The sequence below is a fragment of the Sus scrofa genome, chromosome 4 (assembly GCF_054392235.1).
Source record: "Sus scrofa isolate SSC_HxYL_T2T_F1_AM1 chromosome 4, Sscrofa_HxYL_maternal_Yorkshire_Landrace_v2.0, whole genome shotgun sequence".
Taxonomy (NCBI): domain Eukaryota; kingdom Metazoa; phylum Chordata; class Mammalia; order Artiodactyla; family Suidae; genus Sus; species Sus scrofa.
Window position 1 is genome coordinate 26,498,358 of NC_139386.1, and position 26,537 is coordinate 26,524,894.

Below are 26,537 nucleotides of genomic sequence, written 5' to 3' on the forward strand. Positions count from 1 at the left end.
TGCTATATCACATATAGTTTAGTAAAAGTAATTTTTAACCATACGATTTAATTGTAAAGGAAACCTGGATACAAATTAAGACAGCAAAATCTATGTTTTAGGTCATAATAGATTCCAGATGGCCTTATTAAGTGACAAAAATGTTAACTGAATGAAGGATAATAACTATAATAAGGAGCTGGATTCTAACTTCAGATTTAAATTTCTCTTAGATGTACAATCTTCCCTGTGGTTTTCTACTTGGAAGTCACAATTAGTTTATTATTGCTTAACAGCAGGAAGCCTTCTGAAGTTCAATTTCGTGAAGATCTTAAACTCTTTGATTGTCCTCTAGGACTATTTTACAAAACTTTGAGTGTTAATATTTTTAACTTGATGCAACTTTAAAAATTAAGCTACATATTAAATGCACCAAGAAAGTTCATTATTTAAGCAACTCTTCACAGAACCTTTCTGGAAGATACGTATTTTTCCATTACAATTTTCATGGTTCCATGCCAAATTGCAGGTGATCAATATGCTTACCTTTTAAAATCCCTATATCAGATAGTATTTTAAACAGTATACAATCCATGAAAACTTAGTGGGGTTATTTTCCAAGCTTTCTCTCTGTGATCTCCAAGGTACTTTCTGCAGCCTTGGGCCCCCTTTTCCATTACATGACCAGAAATCTGAGTTTTTAGTTACCTCACTCTGTGAAATTATGTGACCTAGTCCTCATCTGAGACTAAGAACCAGAAGGAATTCACTGCATTATCACCATCAAATCAATTATTCTGGTTATGTATAACCAAATAAAATACCTGAGAACTGTTCATTTTTTTCCTCTATTTACTTTTCTAATATCTTTTAGTTATCCCTCCTTGAAGAATATCTCTTAAAAATTGGAATTTATTTAACACTTAATCCAATATTTGCCCCAAAATCTAGATCCTATGAGATACATGGCAACTTACTCTATATTAAATATACAAAGTGCTATTTCTATTCTATATACATGGAAACTATGGCTTAATGGGATTAATGCATCTCTAAAAACTTGAAACCTTATAAAAATGATAAAATTCTACAATCTTGGAAAAATAATTATGCCATATATAAAATAAATTATTTAGAAAGAGTTGATTTGAAACTTGAGCTGCATTTTCAAATATTAGAATTCCTGAGACTATACTAATGTTGAGTGAAGTTGGTAGCAAACTCTAAAGAGTAAATACCATATTTCAAGGTACAGAGCCTTGAGAGAAAGCCAGGAACTTGCAATCATTGAGTTAAACTAGTCCTCAATGATTTTATTGAGTGCTGATAAGGAGTTATGGATAGAAACTTCATAGGATTCTGTTTCCTATGCTCCAGCCTAGGCCTGATTTATATTATTTCAATAAATAATGACTTTTAAAAAATCTCGAAGCCTTTGCATTTTCTGTTTCTTGTGTTTTAATCACTATCATCTTCTCTAGGACTTGAGGCTAATTTTTTTTCATCATTCAAGTATCAAGTCAATTAAAAAGTAAGAGGGGTTCTTCCCCGACCACTTTGTCTAAAGCAATTTTTATTCTCATCACTTTGTTTTAATGTACTATTTTTAGAACACTTCCACCAATGTTAAATTACCTTATTCATTAACAGGTTTATTTTCTCCCCTCACTTATAAAATATACATAACACAGAAAGAGGGCCCTTCTCTAACTTAAGTTCTAGATCTCTAATCAAATAAAAAAAAAATTCAACAATACTATAGTCTAGGAAAATAATAACTGGGTAAAATGAATGTAATATAAATAAACTAATAAATTATGAAGTGCCTTGTACATCCTAAGGAGTCATGAATACTTCTTTTTGTTCGATGACAAATGATCCAAATAACTGAAATTGAAATAATGTTGCTCAAATATAAAATTGCTTTGGAATGATTTTAGCAGTGGGGAGCATGCAATAGAAAGAGCAAGTATATATATTTAGGGAAATATAATTGATGTAGTTTACATATATTTTGTACAATACCGGATACATAGTTAGCCCTCTACAACTATTATTTTTAATATAATTACAGGTAGCATAGCAGACTTTACTTAAGCATTTGCATGGATAGAATTTTCGCTGGAGACATAGTAACTTTTTTGATAGTTAATTATTTGTCTTTAATCAAATTGCCTTTAAGCTTGTTTCTCAAACTGATGTGCCTTGAAGCATTGAAGCTGAGAAACAAAATAGAGTTTAGATCATTTTTTAAAAATTCTTCTTGAAGTTCTCATTGTGGCACAATGGAAATGAATCTGACTACTAACCATGAGGTTGCGGGTTCAATCCCTGGCCTCATTCAGTGTGTTAAGAATCCGGCCATTGCTGTGAGCTGTGGTACAGGTCACAGAAGCACCTTGGATCTGATGTTGCTGCGGCTGTGGTGTCAGCTGGTGGCTACATCTCCAATTCAACCCCTAGCCTGGGAACTTCCGTATGTCACTGGTGTGGCCCCAAAAAGCAAAAAAAAAAAAAAAAAAAATTATTCTTAAAAATATTTCTGAAGTGTTGGTTCAAACAAAAAAATATGTTTCTTTCTTAAAGCTGAACCACTGTACTTTATATTGTAATAATAAAAGTATAGCTTCAGAATGTGGTATCTTATGGATAATTTCTTAAATTCATTTGGTCAATAACTCTTCCTCTACCATTGACCTGTTACAAGATTATCATTCTAAGAGACATAGTAGTAGTTTGGGAAGTGCTGCTTTAAAATTTTCAGTGTTTGCATTCAGTTGACCTAAATCTTGGTCTCATCTTTCAGTAAAAAAACCATGTCTTCTAAAATATTGGAAATTTTGATTTCAGGTTTATTTGATCTTTTTCAGGCACTGTTTTATGTAATGTGATTTTTTTTTTTACTCTAATAACTAGTACAACCTTTGTTATGATAGATACTAGAACACTTCATACAACATATATGATGTAAAAATTGATTTCCTTGGTGGTTTTTTTTTTTTTTTTTCTTTTTCTTTTTAGGGCTGTACCTGCAGCATATGGAGGTTCCCAGGCTAGGGGTCTGATCGGAACTACAGCTGCTGGCCTATGCCACAGCAACAGCCATGCCAGATCCGAACCACATCTACGAACTACACCACAGCTCACAGCAACGCCGGACCCTTAACCCATTGAGGGAGGCCAGGGATCAAACCCATAACCTCATGGTTCCTAGTCAGATTTGTTTCCACTGCTCCATGATGGGAACTCCTCCTTGTTTTTTTAAAAGCATTGACCTGAAACATCTATAGCACTTTTTAATTTAATTACAAGGCCTTTTGTTTTATTGCTAAGCAGCACTACTCAACATTGTTTTTCCTTTTACAACTGTTTCTTAATCTAGGAAATACACTTTAATATTCAGCATTGAAGCTATATTGAATTATATTGAAAATAGAAATTTTAATGCCAATAAAAATCAAGTATAAGACAAATTTGGTTAATTTAAACTCTACTGTATTATGTTAATTGAAATTCAACTGTATTAACTACCATTAGAGAATCTTGTATTTAAAGAATATGAAATAATTAACCTATTCCTAGAAATATAATACTATGATGCAAGGATGTTTTGTTTCTCCAAGTTCCAAGCAGTAAAAATGTATTGAAATAGATGCAAGTGAATTCAGGTATGTTACTTTAAAGATAGCCTTGTGATTAGTCCTTAATGAGAAAGATTTTTAATGATGATAATTAATTCCTCTATTGAACAATTCTTCTGAGAGTATATTTATTCATTTTACACACTTTACATAACAATTGGAATAAGTTAGTCTGTAACAGATTAAACCCATTAAATATCAAGCTCAATGCCTCTCTGTGAGATAATACTGAAAACATTAAAAACAAAGGGTAAATTTAATATTTAATAAAACTAAATGTACATCTTTCAGTTATTAACACATGTATATAACTAAAATGTAAATTAGAAAGTGATTATTATAGGAAATTATTATTAACAAAATACAAGATAATTCAGAATATGAATAAATTACTCTTTCCTCACAAGATCTCAAAAGAAAAAACAATGCATTTTTGAATTCTTACTCTGCCTGCTTCCCTAACTACCCACCTACCTAGTGAGATGCAAGGTTTAAGTATAGAATTGTACTCTATATTCACTAAATACTTAGTAAAAGAGAGTGTGATATATCTGTTAAACTGTCAAGGCTCAAATGACTTTGTTAAAAAATCTTTTGATTGGAAACCAAAGGTGATGTTTTAGACTGAGAACTGCCTTTATCACTAACACTTTTGAGAACAGATTTCTTTCAGGTATATTTTTTAAGTGAAAAATGATATAGTTAGGGTAAATAGTAGCCATCTTCTGAATTGAGAATTTGAGTCTTTAGTCTAGAATATACTGTAAGCTTAGATCTTATAATATGAAAATGAAATGCTATACCATAAATCTTTCACCAAATGACAGTGATAAGGAAACCTAGTTTAGGCATGGTTTTTATCAAGAATGATTCTTGTCTATGTGGGAAGAATATCCTCTTGGCAAAGTTAACATTTTCCAGAAAGCATAGCAGGGTATTAAAGAAAGAAAAGTAAAGAAAAGTAAGTCAAACACCAGACCAAAAGATGTAAACTTACTGATTAATAGAGCCAACTAGTGATAATTTTATTGTCTACATATACTAATAACAAATTTATCCTATATGTTAAATACACAATTTGAAATAACTGAATATTCTTCACCTCTTTGCTTCATCTTTGATTAACAGACAAGAACTAGCCTAAAGTGTTACTTTGTATTATGTGTTAAATAGCTACTGAAGAAATCAATAGCTTCAATATGAGCATTAGAGAATTATATTATAGCATGTGTTAATTTTTTTTTTCTTTTGTCTTTTTGCCTTTTCTAGGGCCGCTCCCACGGCATATGGAGGTTCCCATGCTAGGGGTCTAATCAGAGTTGTAGCCACCAGCCTACACCTCAGTCACAGCCACAGCAATACAGGATCGGAGCCGCATCTGTGACTACACCACATCTCACAGCAAAGTCAGATCCATAACCCACTGAGCAAGGCCAGGGATCGAACCTGCAACCTCATGGTTCCTAGTCGGATTCATTAACCACTGCAGCACGACAGGAACTCCCAAGCATGTTTTACCAAGCATGTGTTAATATTTTTAATCTCAGTTATAAAAAAATAGTCCTTGTCTGCTTAGTACAAGTAGTTTAACTGAAAGGCATTTAATAATGATTTCCATGGATTATAATTTAGATCTTACAGTAATTCTCTTCATATCCTGCATCATTTAACTTATATTTATTTTCTTTCTTTATTATGTTTAAGACTGGCCTGGTTATCTTAAGATTAACTAGGACATATGAACATGTTAATATAAACATGACCTATTTATGATTTTTCCTAGACTTTTCTTATAAAATATCCATGTTAAATAACTATACTGTTTTTTTTTCTGCATATATTCCTTTTAAGTTACAAAAACTATTCATAGAGAGAAATTTGCATGTCAGAGAACAATGTTTTTCAGAAAATAATAACTAGGAAGAAACTGTAAAGAAGAAAATTCAAGGAACTGAGTTCTTCAAGAGTAATACATTAAAAAATTCCTGACCCAACATACAAATATTTCTGAGAAAGCAAGAGGTGTTTTAGATGTCCTGAGCTCAGTTTATCCTGACTAATAAAGGGGGTTTGATTATTAAAACATTTAAATGTGAATTTAAGATTCTTCATAAGATTGAAAATATTTTGCATATTAGGTCAGTTAGTTATTTCAAACAGTGCTTACTAAGGGACTGATGGACATAATTTTATTCCATTATGGTTTACTTGCTGTATTTTGGAAATGTCTACCATAAATTTGTGACTCTGGGGAAAATTCTATAATTTACAATATCCAGAGAGATGATAGTACCTCTTTCTGTTTGTTAGTTTGCTTAAGAAATAAACTTACTTTTCAATTGAAGCTGTATAGAAGAGACTGGAATAACAATTATGATTTTTATCATCATATATTTATAATTCAACATGTAGTGTTGATTCCCAGATTGTCTGATTTAACACGTCAACAATGTTGTCCAGGACCCAGTTTTCTTCTCTCTCTCCATTTTGGTATCTTTAGTTCTGGCTTCATATCAAGATGGGTACAGTAGTTCCCAGAAATCATAACATGCTTAACACTATCCAGAGGAAGAATAGAAAATGTCTCTTTCTCTGAGACTCTCTTGCATCTCATTCGCCAGCACTTGTTTTCCTGCCCATCTCTGAACCAACTGCTGTTATGGCAAATGAAAATATTATTGGACAAATTAGACACACTGCTGAAACTTGGTTAGAACTTCCCTCAAGGTACAAAGCTGAAGAGGGGAAGATATCAGCTTTATTTGTAGAAACCAAAAGTAGAATCAAGCCAAATGTTCATCAATATCTGAATAGGTAAATATATTCACCTACTAAATCGATGACTACTCAGTGATGGAGATATGAGGAATTTGAAGAGGATGGTGAATATAACTTTATCATGAATGTCCTGTTGGTTTTACAGATGTATTCAACTGTCAAAACTCATTTGTATACTTTATATAGTGTATTTGTGAAAATTATTTCTCAATAAAGTTGACGAAGGAAGTAAGTGATTACCCTGGATGGCTTTCTGAGAAAGAGTGTTTTTATCATGCCAGCACTAGGATATAAGTGTTCAAATCCTTAAATGTTGATCAACCTTAGAAGTAAAAGTAGGAAAAAGCTGAGAGAAAAAGAAAAATGATCTCTTGCCTACTTTTGCCAACTTTACTGAAAAAAAACATAATTTCTAGAATTTTATAGCATCCTCTTCTACCATAGTATCTGTGACATTGATATATACAGAGGAAATGCTGATCAACAAATACTCTAAGAAACCAAGAAGAATCAGCAAACAATTCATCCCAATTTTTCAATACACCGATTACCAATTCTTATTGGATACTTACTTGATTTTTTTCCTCAGGACATCCAATAATTCCCCAGGCCCTGAGATTTTTATGTCACATGTCCTACAGCATGTTCCAGATATACAACAGGAATAAAAGATGGCTCACATTGTATTAATTATATTAGCATATTCATATATTAGCATAATCATACTAATTGCATCATCTGTGGCCATTCAGAGGCCACCTGTGAAACTTGATAGATGAGCTCTGGGTGTGATATGGAATTTCTTTTTTTGATACTGACATAAAATTTTGCAGGCTTTTGATGGTCAGAGACCATCATATGGAAGGTGAAGCTAATTATAGATTTACAGTGAAGATAATTAAAGAGAAATAGGGGAGAAAGAGAGAGAAGACACAGATGTTCTGACATTTTTCATTTGACCTCATAGATCTTTCTGTACCCCAAGCTCAAGGACATTTTGGTTATAATAGTCAAAATGTTCTTGTTTAAGCTGATTTTAATTTTTTTTTTTTGTCATTAACAAACAAGTTTATCCTAATACATTGAAGCACACTAGGTAATCTTACATAATGTACTTTTTTAAAGCATAATGTATTTTTTTAATACAAAATGGTAATGAAAAGACAACCCACAGAATGGGAGAAAATTTTTGCAAATTATGCAACAGACAAGGGCCTAATCTCCAAAATATACAAACAGCTCATACAATCAAGAACAAAATAACAAAAACCTAATCAAAAAATGGCAGAAGACCTGAATAGACATTCCTCCAAAGAAGACATACAGAAGGCCAGCAGGCACATGAAAAAAATGCTCAGTATCACTAATCATTAGAGAAATGCAAATCAAAACTACAATGAAGTACCACCTCATACCAGTCAGAATGGCCATCATTAACAAGTCAACAAATAAAAAATGCTGGAGAGATTGAAGTAAAAAGGGAACCCTCCTCCACTGTTGGTAGGAATGTAAATTCGTATAACCACTATGGAAAACAGTATGGAGGTACCTCAGAAAACTAAATATAGAAATACTATATAAGGAGTTCCTGTCGTGGCGCAGTGGTTAACGAATCCGACTAGGAACCATGAGGTTGTGGGTTCGGTCCCTGCCCTTGCTCAGTGGGTTAAGGATCTGGCGTTGCCGTGAGCTGTGGTGTAGGTTGCAGACGCGGCTCGGATCCTGCATTGCTGTGCCTCTGGCGTAGGCCGGGAGCTACAGCTCCGATTAGACTCCTAGCCTGGGAACCTCCATATGCCACAGGAAGCTGCCCAAAGAAATAGCAAAAAAAAAAAAAAAAAAAAGAAATACTATATGATCTAGTAATCCCAATCCTGGGCACATATCCAGATCAAACTTTCATTCAAAAAGATACGTGGACCTCCTCATTTTCATTGCAGCACTATTCACAATAGCCAAGACATGGCAACAACTTAAATGTCCATTGACAGATGAATGGATTAAGAAGATGTGGGGCATATACACAATAGAATACTGCTTGATCATTAAAAAGAACAAAATAATGCCATTTGTAGCAACACAGATGCAACTACAGATTTCATACTTGAAGTAAGTCAGAAAGAGAAAGGCAAACACCATAAATCACTTACATGTAGAATCTAAAATACGGAACAAATGATATCAACTACAAAACAGAAATAGACTTAGGGACATGAAGAACAGACTTGTGATTGCCAAGGGGAAGGGGGAGGAAGTGGGATGGACAGGGGGTTTGGGGTTGGTAGATATAAACTATTCATTCTGCAAATTTTTCATAATTGGTTCCAAAATTTTTAAAAAAGGATAGCTTAAGTTTTGAATTTTCATCTTCTAATATCTTTTGTCTCACAAGATAAAATAACAATAATTTTCACACCTTACATTTTTTGTAAATAATTTGAGGACACAGGAAAAATTGATGTATTTCAAAGATATAGTTCAGTTATAAAAAATTATCATATAAAATTGTCTTGTATACTGATTATGATAGATTAGGTTATCAGAGAAGAAAGAAAAAGAGGATACTATTTTTATGAATATACCACAGAATGCCATATATTAAAGCAATGACAATTATAATAAAAATAACATCTAGAAATTATTTAATTTTAATTTGCATGTATTCTTTACATGTTTCTGTGAAATGAGCATGGATCTTTTTATCTGTAGTATATAGAATAAGGCCTGATATATAGCGATTACTCTGGAAGCAATAAATGAATATACTTACAATTAGAAAAACAAAAAGAATGCTGTCATATTACCAGTATTTATACTCACTGGGAAATTCTTGCTTTACTTTTTAAATTTTTTTGATAATCATATGTCTAGAGACTTGGGTAACACATTCTGCTTCACTATTTAGTGACTCTCTCCCATTCTATTGAGTATAAATTACACACTAACAACAGTATAACACTTTTATGGGCCACCATTCTTAAAAGCACAGAGATTCTCCTAATTTTTCACTCTCAAGGGAGTCCATTCCAAGAAGTCTCAATATATCTCTAGGACACTTGAATTACATTTCTGGAATCTATCCAATACTTACTATAGCAGTTAATAGACCAAAAAAACCAAATGTATAGTATACGTACCTCGAATATAACAACTGTCTGCTAAATACCAAAAATAATTTCAGCTTTACATATTGGTTCATAAATGTTTACTTTCTACCTTCAATATGTCAATTTAAGTTCACTACAGTCAAGTTCAACCACTGATAACAACTATATGCTCAAGGTAAAATACAGAAAACAGTCATATTGAAACTGACAGCACTAACAATCTGAACCTAGCCAGAACACAGATTGGGACTTGAACCCACATGTCAGGACTCGAACCCAGCCTAAAGCCAGACTGGGATTTGAACCCATGTGCCAGGACTCAAACCCTGCCTAAACCCAGATTGGGACTTAAACCCACAGTTTTAAATTAGAATCACTCTTACAGTATTGTGGAGCTCTGTAATAGAAATACCTAAAATCTGATCATTTTCAAATATGGCTTTATTTAAATATGACAAACTTTGAAACCTCTAACCAAATCAAATGCAAAATGTGAGAAGGCATGAAGCCCAACTGGAAAACAGAAGCTCCCCACGAGGAGATTCCTGGGGCATTTGGCATTTGCAGAGTAGATGTATTTGCCCATAAACTTAAAATAGAGCTATGGATCTGAAATATAAGCCACAACCAACAGCTTCCTGGAAATCGAACTCCAAGTTGATCTTCAAAGAGCTCCTTCCCATGCAAGAAACATACTTTTGTTTGTACCACGGTGTTGTCAGAGCCATAGTTACTGGTACATCAGGTATAAGTCATGTAGTAGTAACGTTCCTCTAAAGGTGGATGCGTGAGCCGAATCTTGATGCCTTGCATTTTTAAATTTGATTTTTAAATTTTAAATAATTAAAAAATATAATCGAGTTCCTTCTTGGTTACTCTAAGTGTTGGGGGGCTTTCACTGGAGGTGCTGTGTGTGTGTTTGTGTGTGTTATTAGAATATTCAGGAATGAGAAGGGGCAGGTGGGCTGGAAAGGAGACTTACGTGTTTGCATTGAAAATATGATTCATTGTGAGACCTGACTTTAATCCCACGCTCTTTGGTAATGTGTATTAAATGCTCTTCTATAAAAAAAAAAAAAAATTAGAATCACTCACCCCATGTCTGGACTCACTGAGATTCAGATTCATCATGCCTCCATGCAGAAGGAATTCAGCAAGAGACCAAGTGATAGGTAAGAAACAGATTTATTAAGATGGGATGCTTGTGAGCAAGTGGGCAGGCAAGGAGACTGTGTCCCAAGGATCTGGTGGGCTACGCTTTTATCACCCAAGGTGAGTGGGGGACGGAAAAGACCACCTTTTCCTATTTCTTCCAGCAGTAGCTCCTCCTTAGGGCATGGTTAGGTGTGTATTCAAATAAGTCAAAGAGCAGTCCTCAAACTTCTTCCCTGGGTCTGCATCTGAATGCAGGCCTCATCCCATCTCCCAACCAACAACCTGAGGCAATTCTCACACTTCCACCAGTCAAGCAAGCCTGCCTAGTGCTAATGGCTTTCTTGAGCAATTATTAACTTATAGTGATCTCCCAAAGTTCTCTGGGTTTCCCTCTCTGTCTATGGTTCCTTATTGGGACTTCTACAACTACCTGTGCCTACTCCATCCCTGTTGATATGAGAATTCAGAATAGTAAACAAATATAGGCAGATTACTGGAAGGAGTCAAAACTTGGAATTTTGCATATTTTCATGTCTTTTCCCTAATAATTATCCAGAGTCTCAAATCAACAAGGTCACACAACTAAAACTGAAAACTTGCCATCTCTCTAGCTAAAGGAATCAGGGGAAGGCGTGTGTGCAAGCCAGATTAAATTAAAAGTAAAAATTAAAAGTAAACAGAATTTGAAGAATGTCATAGAAAACAAAATATTAGTAAGTCTATTACAAAACTGTATTAAAAGTGATACTACCTCATGAACAAGTAGGTTTACTTCAGAAATAAAAGAGCAAAAGAGTAAGTGGCATTTGAAAATCAATCAAGGTAATTTGCCTTATTAATATATTAAAGGAGAATCCTAGAGCTAGGAAAACTTCAAGTTAAGGACACAGTCCTCCACAGACTTCTTCGCTTCTGTGAACAAAAAATATCACCTGCCATATCAGTAAACAAAGGGCATTTCTGCAATCAAACTATCACCTTAAAACCACCCAGAGCTCACCACGAGCTTTGAGGGAACTCAAGATAGAAACTGCATCAACCATTCCTGACAGTGCACCCTGAGGAGGCTCAAGGGGGGAAAGTACAGGATACTGGCCCCAGACAGCTGAGGTGCATATCAAAGAAATGATTTCAATGAGCCCAGACTCTTGCATCTTCCCTTGCATGGAAAAGCGGTAAATGCCTTAACTTGAGATGTCTGCTTTTCTTGAATTAACAGTAATCTTTTGATGTTTCAACTACCTGGTCTTTCTGGCAAAAACTGTGTATCCTGACTCTACACTTTTCAGAGTAGTCTCTCAGAGTTAGCTGAGATGCTATGTCCTGGGCTTAAGTCCTCAGTATTGTCTATCAAATAAAACATAATTCATAACTTTCAGGTTGTGGGTTTTTTGGGTTTTTTTGTTTTTGTTTTTTTTCAGTTGATTGACACTTTAAATAGCAACTGCAAGTTTGGTGGTACCAGGCTATCTTCACTTTTGAATACAAATTTGGTAGTTCCTGTGAGACTTTAAGGCTTCTTCAAGGAAATAGGACTCAAAGCCTCTGACCAAGATAAGAATTACCAAACCCTTATCATTGCCCCACCAATCTCATTGTAATGCCCCCTGCCCACCCTCGCTCAATCTGGTCTATTCCTTCCAACTCCCTACTAAGAAAGGTGTGTAACCCAGTACTCATCCCACCCCTAGAGGGGCCTTATACGCTCCCAACCAATCAGCAAATGTATCCTACGACCTTTCTTTCCCCAACCAATCAGCAGGCCAGCAGGTGTATCCTGAGATCTCTCCTCTCCCTGGGCTATAAAAACAGACACAACCACAAGCGCCCAGGGTCTCCTCTCCCTGATTATCAGGAAATCCTCCCTCTGTGCTAGCACCATCTCTTATCTCAATGAACTCTTCTTTCTCTTTACCTAGCTATGCGGGAAAATTCTTTTTCCAAACTGCATGCACAGACCTTGACAGTTCCCACTACTCCTTCAACTCTGATAAATCACTGGAATTATTTACAGAACTCAGGAAAGTGCCACATTATGACTAGCTTTTTTATAACAGAAGGGTACATACTAGAAGCAGCCAGACGGAGAGATGAATAATTGAGCTTTGGGAGGGCTCTAAATCATTTGGGAAATTCCAAGAATTTGGCATTACCTCCCAGAAACTGGGGGCGAAGGCTACTGAAATTCATGATTACACAAGAAGGAAAATAATGAGAACATTTCAACTGAGGTAATAAAATTATTTGACAAAATTAAATACTAATCAATTAATCCCTCACCCCCGTATCCATGATGCCAGAAAAGTAGGAATAAAATGGAATATCCTCTATCTGATATAGCTAAGTCACATATAATGATGAAAGACTTCACTTTCCCCTGATAAGGATGGTCACATTCACAACTATGGCTCTACATTGTACTCAAAGTTTTGGCCAATGCAACAAGGAAAAAAAATTAGGATTAGAAACTAAAATCTAAAACTATCCCTATTACCAGGTTATATAAGGAAGCCAAGAAAATTCAATGGGGTAAAGGAAAGTTTCTTGAAAACTGAATTTCCAGATGGAAAAAATAATTAAAGAATATCAATTTCTATCACATACCACATATAAAGCTAAGAGTGTTCTTAAAAAAAAAAAAAAGAAAGAAAGAAAAAGCACAGACTGTTAAAAAAAAAAAACTGGTAAACTGGAATTTATAAAAATTAACATTTTGTGCTTTGAAAAACACTACTGTAAAAACTAAAAAACTTTCCAAATTTTGGCTCTTATGAGCAATGCTGCTATAAACATTTATGTACAAATACTTGTGTGGGCACATATTTTCATTTCAGAATGTTTGTCTGTTTTAATAGCTCATGATGGAACAAATCAGCTGATAATGAATCAGTCATTAAATCCCATTATGCTTCGATCTTTAGGAAAGTTATACTTATCACGGTTTGTAACTAAGCAGAATTATTTGACTTCTAGAGCTAGTGAATCTGCATGTGAAATGTGAGGATACTTAATTTAGAATCATGTAATTCTAGTTCCTTTCACTGATACATGAGTATCGTATATATAAGGAAATTGCAATTTGATTTAAGTATTCAAAAACTATTCCTTTCAAAATGTATATGTGGAGTCCCTCCTGTGACCAGGTACTATCTTAGGAGTTAGAGATTTTAAAACGAAAATTCATTATACCTATTCTCATGAAGTTTGCATTCCTTAGAAAATAATATTAAATACAAATACAGTAAAAGAATTGTTTAACGGATGTTTCTAAAAATTGCAATGGAGGCATAAAAGAAAGAATAGGTGAGTTAATTTAAGGGAGTTAATATATTCTTTTTTTTTTTTTTTTTTGTCTTTGCTAGAGCCGCACCCATGACACATGGAGGTTCCAATTGGAGCTGTAGCTGCCCGGCCTTCGCCACAGCCACAGCAATATGGGATCCAAGCTGTGTCTGCAACCTACCACCACAGTTCACGGCAATGCGGGATCCTCAACCCACTGAGCAAGGCCAGAGATCAAACCCACAAACTCATGGTTCCTAGTCGGATTCGCTAACCACGGAGCCACAACGGGAACTCCAAGTTAATGTATTCTGAGACTTCAACAACAAATATGAATTTGCTAAGTCACAGTCAACTGAGACTTTTTCTGATAGGTTGAATAACATAAAGGCAACAGGGCAAAAAGGAATGCTATCTTAAGACCATCAGTAGTTTCCTATTGTTGAAGTATAACTAAGTTGAAGTGTAAGTAAGAGACTAAATTATAAAGGTGCTAGAAAATGATGCAGGGATACATATATTTTATTTTGTAGGTGATGAGAAATACGCAGACAGCCACATGTCATACCTTTAAATTTTGTGCCATATTTATAGACACTAGCTATAGTATCTAAATATAGCTCTCTATGAAGTTCCTGTAGTGGCGCAGTGGTTAATGAATCCGACTAGGAACCATGAGGATGCAGGTTCGATCCCTGGCCTTGCTCAGTAGGTTAAGGATTGGCGTTGCTGTGAGCTGTGGTGTAGGTCGCAGACGCGGCTCAGATCTCATGTTGTTGTGGCTCTGGTGTAGGCCGGCGGCTATAGCTCCAATTCTACCCCTAGCCTGGGAACCTCCATATGCCATGGGAGTGGCCCTAGAAAAGACAAAAAATAAATAAATAAATAAAAATAAAAATCTCTCTCTGTAAACAATGTGTTAAACAAAGAAAAGGAACTGGGACTACATGTAATGAGAATAAAAAGGCCATTGCTTAGCTGACGAAGAAGCTCATCCTAAAGTAAGACAGCAGCTCTGTGTGTAGATATAGTGGAAGGAATGAATATAAATTATATTTAAAATATAAATTAAAATGAGTCATGAATCAATCATACCTTAGAAGGAAGGAATATAATACCATATTCAATAATCTTTTGGTAGTGTCTTTCAATGTCATAGAAAATACAGAAAAGCAGTTCTGCAGAAAGAAGATGGGTATATTTGAACACACTTAATTTTTCCTTCATAAGCGTCCTTAGGATTTCAATGAATGTTAGGTAATGAAATTTGTGGATCTGGAGCTCAAGAGTAGTCTAGTTTAGAGATAAACAAATGAGAATAATAACCATATAGTTGACTGGAGAAATTTTATAATCATTGTAGAAAGTGGTTCAAGCTCAAGATATATCCCTGCCTCCTTATTTCAAAGTCACTTTCATGTCCTGTAAGAATGGTAGAATATCTAGAAACAGACTGATTTACCTAAACAGTATAACTTCATATATTACAGTTAAAAATATTAGAAAAAAATAAATTTTTCAATAAGAAGATTATTTGGAAAAGTTATTTTTCAAGTTATTAAATGATTTGGACTTCTACATTAATAGAAAAGTGTAATAAAAAAAACTAGAGGAGTTCCCATCGTGGCGCAGTGGTTAACGAATCTGACTAGGAACCATGAGGTTGCGGGTTCGGTCCCTGCCCTTGCTCAGTGGGTTAACCATCCGGCGTTGCCGTGAGCTGTGGTGTAGGTTGCAGACACGGCTCGGATCCCGCATTGCTGTGGCTCTGGCGTAGGCCTGTGGCTACAGCTCGGATTCAACCCCTAGCCTGGGAACCTCCATATGCCGCGGGAGCGGCCCAAGAAATAGCAACAACAACAACAACAACAAAACTAGAGATAATAATGTTGCTATAGGTGACTCTGTATTACTGGAGCCTACCTCATCCTACAAACAAAGGAATAAACCATAAAATAAAATATTATTTTTAAACATTAAAAAAATTCTAGAAATTAAAATCATCATAAAATTTAAAATGAAGGATGGACCTGGTTAAAAGTAAATACAATAATAATTAACAAAATTTAGCAATCAGCATGAGAAATAAGAAAATGATTGACATTCTAATATGAAATTTTTATGTATTAAGAAAAATGAGTATTACAGATGTGAAAAACTTGCTCTCATCTATAAATATTAAATAGCATTAAGATGCTTATAAATCTTTAAATACAATGGCACTATTTCATTATTACAATAAAATAAACTTTGGAAACCTAAATGACCAGTATTCAGAGCACTTAAACCATAGAATATTTATAAAATATAATATTATGCAGAGAATACAGTAAATACATAATGCTTTATTGGCAGAAAAAATTCACAATACATTTTTAAAAGGACAAAAATGCAAAACAATATGGACACCTTGGTTCTTTTTTTTTTCTTTTTGGTCGCCTTTTCTAGGACTGCTTCCCATGGCATATGGAGGTTCCCAGGCTAGGGGTCTAATCAGAGCTGTAGCCGCTGGCCTATGCCAGAGTCACAGCAACGCAGGATCCAAGCCGCGTCTGTGACCCACACCACAGCTCACAGCAACGCCGGATCCTTAACCCACTGAGCAAGGCCAGGGATCGAACCCGCATTCTCATGGTTCCTAGTCGGATTCGTTAACCACTTTGCCACGAGAGGAACTCCTATTTTAACTTATTTCTATGCATAGATTTTACTGTCCAAATACTTAAAAATAATTTTAAAAATCAAACAAGATGTGGCCTGTATAATGGAAAAGAACCAGGAGAAAGAGGATATTTTAAAATAAACAAAAGCGCAGCAATAATTGTAAATATTATTATAATCTATAAGATGATCAATGATATATGAACATCTTGTTTGTCATATATGAAGGATCTATAAATTTACTGGGTGCTGTATTAAGGTGATTGAAGTAAATATATGGTTAATGGTAGATCTAGTGGCAGCAACTTCATTTGGTTTACTGATGAAGCCTCAGAGCTTAAAACAAGTCTAGCATAAAGTAGGCCTACCACAAACACTGGTAAAATTAATGAAATGATTGAACAAATGAATTAATATATATTTATATAGTTTAAGACTTTCATGAAAAAATAATAAATGAGAATAGCACAGGGAAAATTGAATATATTGTCTTAGTTTGAATTTCATGAAAAGCAGACTAACACAAAGATGTAAATAAAAAAGTTTATTTGGGAAGTCTTTTCAGCAAATGTAAAAAGAGGATGTATGGAAAAAGAGAGAGAAAGTAGTAGGCAGATGTACTTGAGGTCTCCTTTATCTCTGTAGCCTAGTGCTACACCCTATATAATCCCTTCCCTTTTGAGTGTATGAATGGCACTTGCAACTTGCTTCTGACCAATGGAATAAGGCAAAGGGGATATCTCATCCATAATTATATTGCTACATGTCTAAATAAACTAATCATTAATTTGCTCATTCATTCATTCACTCATTCAGTCATCCAATCTCCAAATTGATAAATGTTTACTCTATACCAGGAAGAGTAAACTGTGATAAGTCCTAAAATGAAGGTAAATACACTATTATGAAAACTCAGGGAGCTCTAACGTAAGCTCTATCTCACAGCTCTTACATACAACAGCATCTTTTTTCTTCTTGGAAAAGAAGACAATGTGGAAACCTCATAAGAGAAATGGTATTTCTGGCCCGCTAACTCACAGCTACCACACACAATCATTCATTCCCTGTTCCCACCTATCTCAAACCTTTCAGTTTTTTTTTTTTTTTCTTTTTATGCAGGCGTAGACTCCAAAGAGATATCTGGGCTTCCATATTCATTACAGCATTATTCACAACAGCTGAGATGTGGAAACAATGAAACAACCTAACATCTATTGATAGATGAATGATAAAGGTAAATAGATATAAAATCCTTTAAAAGTCCATAAAAATATTAGAATTAATAAACTAATTCAGCAAAGTTGTAAGATATGATAACAATACACAATGAGTTGTATTTCTCTGCCCTTGCAATAAATAATCTGAAAGTTAGGGAAACAATTTCATTTACCACAGCTACAAAAGAATAAAGACCTAGCAAACAATATAACTAAAGAGATGCATGACATACACTGAAAACTGCAAACTACTGCTTCAAGTAACTGAATTATTTAGTAAAGTCCTAAATAAATGCAAGGACATTTGTGTTCAAAGATGTTAAGGTAGCAGTACTTCCCAAAGCAATCTACAAATTCATTACTATCCTATTAAAATCCCAACGGGCTTTTTTTTTTTTTTTTTTTTTTTTTTTTTTTTTTTTTTTGCTGAAATGTAAAGTTGATTTGGACATTCAGATGGAGTTGTAAGTGATACCAAATAGTAAAAACATCCTTGAAAAAAGAACAAAGTAAGAAGGCTCATGCTTCCCGATTTCAAAACTTACTACAAAGTTACAGAAATCAAAACAGCGTCATAAAGTATATAAAAAGATTAATGGAACGTAATTGAGATTCTAGAAGTAAACCAATAGATCTATGAGCAAGTGGCATTCCACAGTGGAACCAACACCATCCTGTGATGGAAAGAACAGTCTCTTCAACAAAAGGTACTGAAACACCTGGCTATCTATTTATGAAAGAATGAAGTTGTACTTTATACTGTTTATCCTATGCAAATCATTTCTGCTACTGTATTCTCAAGTTCATTTAGGAGCACAATCCAGAGATTTCAAAGCAGAAACTCAGCCTTATCATCCATGCACACCATTCTGATTTCTATCTGTACAGTCTTGTCAGTTTTGTGTCTTGCCTCTGGTTCTAAGAGCTCTGGGGTTCAGAGCTAACGTGAGGATAGAAAAGATGCATGGACTCTTCACTTACAAAGAGAGATATTTTTGTTAAGGGATATCTTATTATGGCACATTAATTACATTGTTTATGTTTCTCTATGATCCCTGCTCCATATACATAAATTACAGATTTACTTATGACAAGTCCCCTAAACAAACTATGTACATATTATAGATGCATTCTTTACACAGGGCTCTCTTCCTAATATCATTAGTGTTTTTAACTGTAAGCCTGTCAAATCACCACGTTTATTTGGTTTGATAAGACCCTCCTTTTTCCTCTTTTTTAGGTGTCCCTTGCCCTGTGTATTTTATCTTATTTGTTAAGACTTCCTCCATTATCTGAAATCAAAATTATCCCCTCTCCTTTCACTGTAATATAATACATACACATACATTTTAAGCATTCTAAATCTAGATGGTAAGTTCTTCATGACATGGGCTATGCATTATTTTTCTACACACACACAGCACTGGGTTAGTTTACCACATTGCCAGGCACTTAGCAACCAATTTTTTGTGAAACAGCAGGAGAAATAAATTATTTCATGTGAAATACTGTCTAATCATGTTTTATTGTAACTTCATAAAAATTGAGATCATGCTATAAATACAGTAGGCTTCTGATGACAACACCTGAGTAGTAGCAAATTAAAAATGGTTTTTCTTTATAAGTCATTTTTACTTCAATGTAAATAATAAGAATTTATAATAGAAAATAACTTTAATTGTACTTTTATAGAGATAATTGTGGGTTTACATGCTTAATAGTAAAAAATAAAAGGGAGAGATTCAGTACCTCTTACCCACTTTCTTCCAATGGTAACTTCTTGCAAAATTATAGTAAAATATCACACCAGATTTGGCATTTATACCATACACTGATCTTACTCAGATTTCTCTAGTCTTAACTTGTTCTGATTTGTGTGTCACTGTGTGTATTTAGTTCCATACAATTTTATCACATGTAGATTTGCGTATCTATCACCACAATCAAATACAGAACATTTCCATCACTACAGGAATTCCTTTTGGAAAATAACTATTCTTTTTCAAAACACAGCAACTAAAGCACTCATAACAATGGAATGTACAAATAAGCCATTTTAACATGACTACTTATTGTGTATTTCTTTTGTTGGTTGTTGTTATCAAGCAAGTGCTAAAAACAGACACCACATTACTTAAGAGATTTTAGTTGTGTACACTTACACACACACACCCACATACACACACTAAAATAATCCAAAGAAAGCATCCTGCAAATTATTCACTGTCTTTAGTATGAGAAATATAACCAATATCTTGAGAGGAAAATGCTTGAATAATAAATAAAGTTGCAACACAAATTGACATACTATTTTCTCTTTGATTCTCTGAGAATATCAACTTAAAATGTGATGAAATAAAACTGCCCACTTTGATCTGATGCTGGGTTTATGTAATTTCAACATCAATGTTTTTCAAGCCTGTTTCTAGCAATAGCCTTCATTAGAATAACACACTAAAACTGGGAGGAGAGTTGCTGTCACTCAACGTAAAATGTACCTTTTTCGCAGGCTTTCACAACTGTTACACATTACATGCGATAAGATGCAGGTTCATGATGTGATTGGAGAAATAAAATAAACAGAAAAGATCTGTCAAACATATTTTTTTGTTTTATTGCTTAATTTACTCTCCTAGAAAAAGACAATGTAGAAATTCTTCATAACCTTACAAAGATAGTTTTAAAGATTACAAAAGAAAATTAACTGCTGGGTTTCCTAAAAGAGTTGTGAAAATTCTTAATATTCTTTTCAATAAATAAGATTATAAAGAGACATAAGAATGTTTTTCAGATGTTATACTTTTTACTACCAATCTATAATTTCTCAAATATACTAAGATAGATTTATTCCCTCAAACTTAAAATAAGATATAATGCATGGGATTTTTACAGTTACTTTCACCTTTGTTACATAAAAGTCCCTTTTCTACACATTGAATAGCTAAGATGCAACTAAATCATTGTCATGGTTGTTGTTAAAAGAGCTGAGAAATAAACCATGAAAAGTCATCCCCTTAGTAACAGTGATAGGAAAGGATCAGAAGTTCTAATAACTGACATATATATTAAATTATTTTAAAAGCAACTGTTACATAGTAAATGTTTAAAAGAAGCATTCACATTTTTATTATTAACTATTTTATTAGGAACTATCCAATCCTTTTGAACTTTTCTACCAAAAATCAAATTAGTTTATATAAATAATATAACTTCTTAATTTTCCAATACATAATAAAATCTATGATTTGTATTAGTTTGGGGCCATGTAAACATTTTCTTAGTGGTAGTTTTGGTTATACCCACATATAAACCAAACCTCAAACTTAGTGAGTTCTGTGGGTTAACCAGGCTTAGCTATGTGCATTCTGCCTCTGTGTGTGTGTGTGTGTGTGTGTGTGTGTGTGTTTTAGAAGATTGCAATTTGCTGCTTGCTAAAGATGTACTCATCCTAAGAACTATAGAACTAGATGTCTGAGATGGTTTATCTACATGGTTGTATTTAATGTTAGCTGGGAGTTTGAGTTTAGCTGTCAACATTGATCAGATCCCTCCATTTGGGCTTCTTATAACATGATGGATAGGTTCCTAGAGAAATGTCTTGAGATAGAATTGTCCAAGAGTGAGCATATATGAACCTAAAAGAAAAGAAAGCCTAGGAAGGATCTCTAATGAATACAAATATTTTTTTAAAGGGCATTAAACAGGAGTGTGAGAAAGGTAAACAAGAGGTATAGGAAGAAAATAAGAACATTAATTTTCCTTAGAAGAACTCTGACAAATACTATTAACAAGTCACATGAGATATGCATTAAATTCTGTGTCTAGTGCTTAGCAACAGGCAGGTAAGCTGCAGACTTAGGAAAGCAACTGAATCATATGCACAAGAGAGAGGAATAGATGGGGAAGTGTAGAAAAGCATAGAAGACTTTAAAACAGAAGATAGAGATAAGATAGCAGTGAAGGAGGACATATGATATAGAATTCCTTCAATGTTTTATTTTGCTTTATTTGTTTTGTAGTGTTTGTAGATTTTGTTTTGTTTGTTTCAAGAAAGAAGTGCCACACTTATAATACTGATAAGAGGAAATCAATAATAGAAATGTTGACATAAAAGAGAAAAAGGAAAATCTATGATTTAAATCTTCGTAATATTTTTTACACCATGCTATGAAAACATTGCTATGAAAGTGACTTGTAAGAATTTTTCGTTCAGGAACGCACCCACTGTGGCTGCATTCTCTAACAGGTTACAAGATATTTTTTTTTCCTTTTTCTTTCCTTTATATATAATTCTCAAATATAATTTTCTTTTATTTTAATTTAGAAATTAGTTCCTGATATTTATTTGTCCTATTTTAAATTTATATACACATTCTCAGATATTTTTTTTCTAAAACGCTTCATGAAAAATCAAGAGAATATTTGAGAGAAAAGCAGACATCTTCTAAGATAAATTATATTAAAATAATAAACACAGCTAAATTCCTAAATGTCTCTGACAGTGAAGTCAAGAAATACCATTTGGTTTATTAAAATAAACATAAGACGGGATAGTAAGATGTATTCCATGTCAAAGATATAAATTATAAATAATTCATAATATTAAATATTAAATAATAATTAGCTTACATGACCTCTCATTATAAGAATACTTATGAACATTAATCAAAATGACATTGTATTTTGTTTATATTGTTGAGGCAAATGATGTTGAATTGTTTCCATTGATTAGTCTATATTTAGTCATTAATATTTATACAAATTTTCACTGACTTTTAGTAGACTCAGGCAATAGGCACATTTTCATTAATTAAACAAAAATAAATTATTTGCGAGTTGGGATATCCACTACGAAATTAGGATATCAAAGTCAAAAAATTTTTAGTTGAACATTTTAACATTACCCCTTGTTTTACTTCTAAAGCTACTTCAGTAGATTATAAATACTTTGCCTGTATTACTTGCCTAGATTGAAGAATTGTGATCTTGATGACCTTCCTCCAAGGATGAGTTAACAAGATTGATTTAAAAATCTGTCATAGAGGAGCTATAAAGCTTTTGTCAAAATGTATTCATGATTATGAATAATTTATTAATATAAATATTTCACATCAGAGTTCACATTTTCTCATTTTAATACTGTGTTGGAAAATTAAGTGTTTAATAGTTATTGGATCACCTATTTCATAACAAATAGTTAATTGTACCTCCAAATATCAGTTCTTTAAAAAAAATAAAATGGCATAAAACTAAAATTGCATAAAACATTAATTATAAAAATGGAACAAATGTGGTAATAAATTCATTTCAGATTCTAAGTTAAAGTAGTACTGCTAAATAATAGGACAAAAGAATATGTGAAAACAAGTATCATCTGTTTTATATTTCTTGTAAACATAATTCACTGATGTCAAGATTTGGATCATTATGTTAGCTAGAAATATATACATACACAATCTATAAAATCTCATCTCAAAATAAATACACACATACATATTTTTTCTCATGTTTCTCATAGACTTCTGCTAAAACTTAATGAGAAAAACTATTGGGCAAACGTATTTCCATTTTTCTCTCATATTTATTCCCCTAAATATCCTTTTCCCTTTATGATGTACTATGTCATAACTTTCAGATTTTTGCCTAATTTGTATGCATTTTTTTTACATTTTAATTTCTTTGTTACAAGTCATTCATAAAATTATATTTTTACCCAAAAGTCTTATAAAAACCACTCTTCTCCTTAATACTCTGATAAAACCACTTTGATGATATATTATGGCAATATATCATAGGGTTGTTATTGCACCACTATCATACTATTGTAATATATCAAAAAATACCCATATTCTGATTTATAGTACAATAATTAATCATAAATGCAGTTCCAGTTAAACTGTAATAATGGTTTTAAATTTTTAAATGTTCTATTAGAATTGAAGCAATAGAATTAACATGTAGACAAAATAAAAATTGGCTACTCATGCTACTGTTTTAGCAATAACATATATTTTTCATATCACAATGAAATGCAATTTTCATAACAGAGTTTAATCATGTATCCTGGAGTGACTGAGCTCTCATAAATTAAGAAATGTGATTCTTTATTTGATTAATTGCTTGTTTCTTAAACAACACACCACAACCAAAGGATATACTGAAGGAAGATCTTGAACCTACTATTGTACTTTCAAAGAAAAGCTATTCTTGCTATTGCAAACTATTTTTGCACTTTTCCTGATATATTGTCATTAAAAGAAAACTATAAAATTGTATTGATATGATTGCAACTGAACATAAATCTGAATTTTTAATAGTCATTTCCTTATGCTCTTTATTTGGATGGATGTTATTTAGGTGAATAATTTGAATGACGAAGACAAGTTAGAAGTTGATACAGGGTATTATAAAGTATAATACTGAAATGAGAAATGGATATTTTAGTCCCAGCAAAGAAATTGGACCCTTGCAACCATGCAGCAAGGGAATTAAACAAAAACTAGCTGGTGATTGCGATTCGTTAAAGTCATTTATTTTATGTAAACTCTTAGGAAAGATTCTGACATTTTTCAATACTTAGCCAAAAAGTTTCTGATAAGATATAGAATGTAGAGGTGTACATTCTTTCTGAATGTAGAGAAAAGGAGTTATGTTACAAATAAGGTGACCAAATTTTAAAATAAAAGATATAAGTGATTTCAGTTTAGGTTTTAAATTTGCCTTTCTATTTAACGTGGCCTATATTTTTGCAGAACTAACCCCCAATGATTCATTCTTCTCTATATCCATATCTACAAGGTCTCTGGGCTTGGCCATATACCAGCTTTAACCAATAGAACAAAAAGTATTATGAGCAGAGGTTTAATACTGCTTGTTCATTTATTTGGTCTGTCCTCTTTTGCTTCTTGGATCTCATGTACCAAACTGTGAACAAGTCTGCTTTTATTTTGTGGAGAATAAGAGGTCATGTGTAGAGAGACCTCGACAGTTATCAACCACCCTAACATCAGAAGGAAAGCCTGAGATATGTGAATTAGTCTATCCTAGACCAGAGAGCTACAGTTAATCTAGTCCCAGAGGGCTACAGTTAATCTAGCTAGAGTTAATCAACGAGGGAATCCATAGAATTGTGAGACATGATAACTATTTATTATCTTAATCAAGAACATTTGGGGTGGTTTGTCATTCAGCCAAAGCCAGCTGGTACTTTGAAAAGTGATATACTGAACTACATATAAGTACTAATAATGACTTCAATTTGAATTATTTAAAATTTTAATTGCAATGCATGTTCACTTCTGATAATTTGCATTGACATTTAATTTTCTATTATATTTATTATCATTACAGCTTGGAGAACAGTACAGTTGTCACTACTAAAAGTTTAGCTGATACTTAGATGAAAAAATTCACATTTTTTTATCTCCCTCTGAATTAGTAAATACACAAATAAAGATGAAAATCTATCACTAAGAACGGCAGCTTCATAAAAGCTTTGATAGTCATTATCTGGAGTTAAGCAAAGTAGGTTCATTTAATTCAAGCACTGGCTAAACGAGAATGAGAAATACAAAGGGAAACAGTAATACAATGTATATAGAGGGAATCATATAGTAACATGAGTAGGCCGATTAAACATTAAAAGTCCTCTTTCTCTCTCTCAGGGAACATATATACATACATATCTATTTAATATTATACATGTAATTAATCATAGTATTTAATATAGATATCCTTAAAAAATAACTGACACCTAGAACAGATGGAGTGCACATTATTTGAAATGCTTGTTATGGCCTATACAACATGTTCAATGTCATCTTCTGCTAAGTGGTGAATTATAGGAGTAAACACTTGAATAAAACTATAGCAACAGATACTGTTTATGATAAGAGTGGCATTGAAGTAAAATAGTAAAAAGACTTTATAAGTTTCATGTTTATAGGGAAAAAAAAGCAGGTGTAAAACAATGTACATTGAGATGTTATTTTTTTTTATTTTTTAATTTTTTGTCTTTTTAGGGCTACACCTGTGGCATATGGAAGTTCCAGGCTAGGAGTTGAATTGGAGCTGCAGCTGCTGGCCTTTGCCACAGCCAGAGCAACGTGGGATCTGAGCCTGTCTGCAACCTGCACCACAGCTCAACAGCAGTGCAGGATCCTTAACCCACTGAGCAAGACCAGAGATCAAACCTGCATCCTCATGGATACTAGTTGAGTTTGTTAACCACTGAGCCACAATAGGAACTTCCAAGATGTTAATTTTAATAAAATGCAAAATATGGGCCATGAAAAATATTGCTTCTTAGATCATATATAATAGAACTGGATCATGCCTTTCATGGAGAAAACTATACCAGAAGAGTAACAGAGAAGACAGATTTATTTATGATTATGTGTATATTTGCTAGAAAATATAGGAAAGCAATAATAGAGAGTGGTCAAGGTGACAGAGTAGGAAGACACTGAGCTTACTTCTTACCAGGGGCATGTACCAAAATGCAACTATTTACAGAGCAACTACAGATGAGAAAAACTGGAAGACCACTAGAAAAGATCTGCAGCTAAAGATATAAAGATGGAACCACAATGAGACATGTAGGAGGGAGGAGACACAGTATATAGTCAAGACACATAGCCTAGGGTAGGTGACCCTCAAACAGAAAGATAGTTACAATTGCAATGTAGCCCAGATTTCCTCACCAGGAGGCAGGTAGT